The sequence below is a fragment of the Electrophorus electricus genome, chromosome 6 (assembly GCF_013358815.1).
Source record: "Electrophorus electricus isolate fEleEle1 chromosome 6, fEleEle1.pri, whole genome shotgun sequence".
In the NCBI taxonomy this organism is placed as follows: domain Eukaryota; kingdom Metazoa; phylum Chordata; class Actinopteri; order Gymnotiformes; family Gymnotidae; genus Electrophorus; species Electrophorus electricus.
The window spans coordinates 820,001-825,000 of NC_049540.1; positions in this window are offsets into that span (position 1 = coordinate 820,001).

Genomic DNA, 5,000 nt, shown 5'->3' on the forward strand with positions numbered 1-5,000 from the left:
TATGATTACACTCTTATTAACAGGGTTAGGGATTCATTAACAGGGTTATGGTTTCATTAACAGGGTTAGGGTTTCTTTATTAGGGTTAGGGTTTCGTTAACAGTGTTGGGGTTTCATTAATAGTGTTAGGGTTTCATTATTAGGGTTAGGGTTTCATTAATAGAGTTAGGGTTTCATTAACAGGGTTAGGGTTTCATTAACAGGGTTAGGGTTTTATTAACAGGGTTAGGTTCTCATTAATAGTGTTAGGGTTTCATTATTAGTTTTAGGGTTTCTTTATTATGGTTACACTCTTATTAACAGGGTTAGGGATTCATTAACAGGGTTACGGTCTCATTAACAGGTTAGGGTCTCATTAATAGTGTTAGGGTTTATTGATCACCTACACAGTCTACTGTCACACCAACTGTATCCTTTTGTCTGAGGACATCAGCCATGAGTCAAGGCATAAGGATTTCTGGGTTAATTACACCATGTCTGCTAGTGCACTGAGACTCCAGAGAGTCATTGGCACTGCTGCCAATCACTGCAACCTCTGCTAAAGTCACACCAGGAGAGCAACAGTCTCGTCCACCCATCCAATCAGCAGCTCACATCAGACGTTCAGACTCACTGCAGCCTTATCAGACGTCTAGACTCTGTATTAGATGTCCAGACCCACCACAGCTGTATCAGACATCCAGACTCACTGCAGCCTTATCAGACATCCAGACTTCGTATCAGACGTCCGGACTCACCACAGCCGTATCAGACGTCCAGACTCCGTATCAGACGTCCAGACTCACCACAGCCGTATCAGACGTCCAGACTCTGTATCAGATGTCCAGACTCTGTATCAGACGTCCAGACTCACCACAGCTGTATCAGACATCCAGACTCACTGCAGCCTTATCAGACATCCAGACTTTGTATCAGACGTCCGGACTCACCACAGCCATATCAGACTTCCAGACACCGTATCAGACGTCCAGACACCGTATCAGACGTCCAGACTCACCACAGCTGTATCAGACGTCCAGACTCTGTATCAGATGTCCAGACTCTGTATCAGACGTCCAGACTCACCACAGCTGTATCAGACATCCAGACTCACTGCAGCCTTATCAGACAGCCAGACTTTGTATCAGACGTCCGGACTCACCACAGCCGTATCAGACGTCCAGACTCTGTATCAGACGTCCAGACTCACCACAGCCATATCAGACTTCCAGACACCGTATCAGACGTCCAGACACCGTATCAGACGTCCAGACACCACAGCTGTATCAGACGTCCAGACTCTGTATCAGACGTCCAGACTCTGTATCAGACGTCCAGACGCCGTATCAGACATGCGGACTCACCACAGCCGTATCAGTTTTGACTGGGTCCTTTATGAAGTTCTCTACAAGTGGCTTTACTGCCTGTGATTGGCTAAAGGTGGCTAAGTGGGCAGGGTCTCAGTGAGTTGTTGATCTAACACAGCCTGGTGTTTATTTGTTTAAACTTTATTTACTCAGCGGGCACTTTTGCCGATTCTCTACCACTTAGACAGATTTATCTGTCGTTTAGGAATCACGTCAGTGAAAAAACTTCCAGGCGTGAAAAGCTGACGGTTCAAATTCAGAACTGTTGAAAAGTTTGTTTTTCTCATTGAAGTAAAAGTTTATTGGAGGACTTGTACTGACTTGCTCTGTCTTTTCATGTTTCTGTTCTCTCTCTCTCTCTCTCTCTCCATTAGTACAACACAGCAGGTTCTCCTTCTCCTGCAGGGTTTTTCTGAGTTCTTCATTTTCATACACACGAATAATTCCAAATATTGGCCTCAAAGAATCTTTCCCACAGAGAGATTAAACCTGAACTAAAAACTCATCAATTCTGTTTAAACTCAAACTGAACCTGTTTGCATGTCTGTGTAGTATAATTGAATGAACACACACACACACACACACACACACACACACACACACACACAGACTGCAAGACAATACTTCACATCCTTAGCATGGTAATTCTGCAGCTTAATTTTCCAGTCATTACTGAAGGCCTGGTGAAACTTCAAAGTAGAGGTCACGGCAGCATAAACAGACTAATGTACAGACACACACACACACACACACACACACGCGCGCGCACACGCACACGCACACACACGTATACACACAGACACACGTATACGCACACAGACACACACGTATACACACAGACACACACAGACACACACATGTACACACACACGTACACACACACATGTATATACACACAGACACACACGTATACACACACAGACATACACGTATACACACAAACACACACACACGTATACACACACACAGACACACACACACACACACACACGTATATACACACGTATACACACACACACTCAGCCCACCCATCCATTCCTCCTCTAATCTGTGCACTCAGCAGGTAAAAGGGTCCAAGTCCATCGGTTTGTTCAGAGTCTCTTTAATGTGACGTCTGACTTTAGTGGGAACAGATCAGACTGTTGATCTGACCCGCATACGCAGGACCACGAAGTGTCATGTGACCCGCGCAGCCAGACACACATCATACCAGCCTGGATACAGTTTCCATTAGCTAGGTGACTGTTTAAATGTTGCTGGGCTGAGCCGTCACAGAGATCCTCCCACACTGCAGTTATTGGCAGCACAAGCTAGACTGACGTGCTGATCGCATGCGAGTGCGACTGAAAAAGTCAAACTCAGAGTAGTGTCTCCTATTCACACTGCCATCCAAATGACAAAGCTGGGTCACATGTCCACAGATGTCTGTTGTGTGAACTCATGCTTTAACAGGCATCACACAGGACACTTCAACAGTACCGGCCCATACACACCACTCCAGTAAACGCTGACGTACAGGCCTTCCAGAAAGCGCCAGTAATTATCTGATATGATGTGACAGATCTGTGTGCCCGATTACAAAGAGACACACTTGACCTGAAGACTTCTCAGCTCTGTTTCGTCCCAGAGTGGACGCGTCCGTGAGTGCAAGGCTGGAATGACAACAGTGCAGAGGAAAGCATCAACAGTCTTTAAAGTGCAGGCGGACGTGCCAGAGTCCCCTACAATGACACCTAATAATAAAACACATCCGCATGAACCTCAGAGAGAGACATGTAGAGGTTGTCGCTCACATTTGGCTGATTTATTACTAAAATTGATGTGCAAATTTCATTAATTCTAACTCCGTGTCTTCAGTGTTTGTTTATTTGTATGTCTACAGTGTTTGTTTATTTATGTGTCTTCACTATTTGTTTATGTGTGTGTGTGTGTTTGAGGTATTAAGATCATTTATTTATTTATTAAGGGATTTGAATGTGAAGGAATGAGATGTTTTAGAATTAATTTAAAGACCACACACACACACACACACACACACACACACACGCACACGCACATGCACACGCACACACACACACACGCACACACACACAGGTGATGACACGTTTCTCCGACATCTCTTATGGAATAGTGATTGTTATTTAAAGTTTACTGTAGTATATGTGTGTGTGTGTACACGTGTGTAATGACCGGTTGATTTCGCCATAATCAATAATTGTGTTGATGGTTTTGGTAATTAGAACTGTAATGGTTTTGGTAATTAGAATTGTAATGGTTTTGTCAGGCTGGATGTAAAAACAGATCTCAGTCAGTGTAAACAATTCATCATCAGACAACAGTGAAAATCACACTGTACGGTCACCAAACTCTCAAAACTCTACAAAAGAGATGCCAACCAACCAGAACCGCAAAGCTGAGTACATATGAAATGTGTATATGTAGCTTGATGGAACAGTTTCTCTCTCTCTCTCTCTCTCTCTCTCTCTCTCTCTCTCTCTCTCTCTCTCTCTCTCTCTCTCTCTCTCTCTCTCTCATATATAAGAGAGAGAGAGAGAGAGAGAGGGAGGAGAGAGAGAGAGAGAGAGAGAGGGAGAGAGAGAGAATGTGTGGGGCAGGAATCACTTTACACAGCTGATGAAAGAGGATCACCAAAATATCTTGTTTACAGTTTTACACACACTCTTTCTCTCTCTCTTACAGATATATATATATATATAGATATATATATGTTTATTATATGTGTGTGTCATGTATATATATACTTGATATATACACATGATAGTATTGATAGTATTTTGCTTTAATGTTAAATTAAAGATATATTATTTTCTGAGGCCGTATGACACTCACAGCGCTGAGTGTGTGTAGGGGAGGGACTGTACCACATGTTGCCATCAATTATTAATTCATTACATCAAATAATTAGCATGGAAAATATTTCCATTGTATGCACCTGTGTATGTGTGTGTGTGAGTGTGTGTGTGTGTGTGAGTGTGTGTGTTTGTGTGTGTGTGTGTGTGTGAGTGAGTGTGTGTGAGTGTGTGTGTGTGAGTGTGTGTGTGTGTGAAAAATCTATTCTGTATTCCTAACTCTAATAATGACAATATAACACACACACACACACACAAACACACACACACACACACACACACACACACACACACACACACACACACACACATACACACACACACACACACACACACAATCACTCACTGACACACACACAATCACTCACTGACACACTCACTCACTCACTGACACACACACTCACTCACTGACACACACACTCACTCACTCACTGACACACACACTCACTCACTCACTGACACACACACACTCTCACTGACACACACACACACTCACTGACACACACACACACACTCACTGACACACACACACACACACTCACTCACTGACACACTCTCACTGACACACTCTCACTGACACACACACTGACACACACACTCACTCACTGACACACACACACACACACACACTCACACACACACACACACACACACACACTCACTCACTCACTGACACACTCACTCACTGACACACACTCACTCACTGACACACACTCACTCACTCACACACACACACACACACTCTCACTGACACACACACTCACTCACTCACTGACACACACAC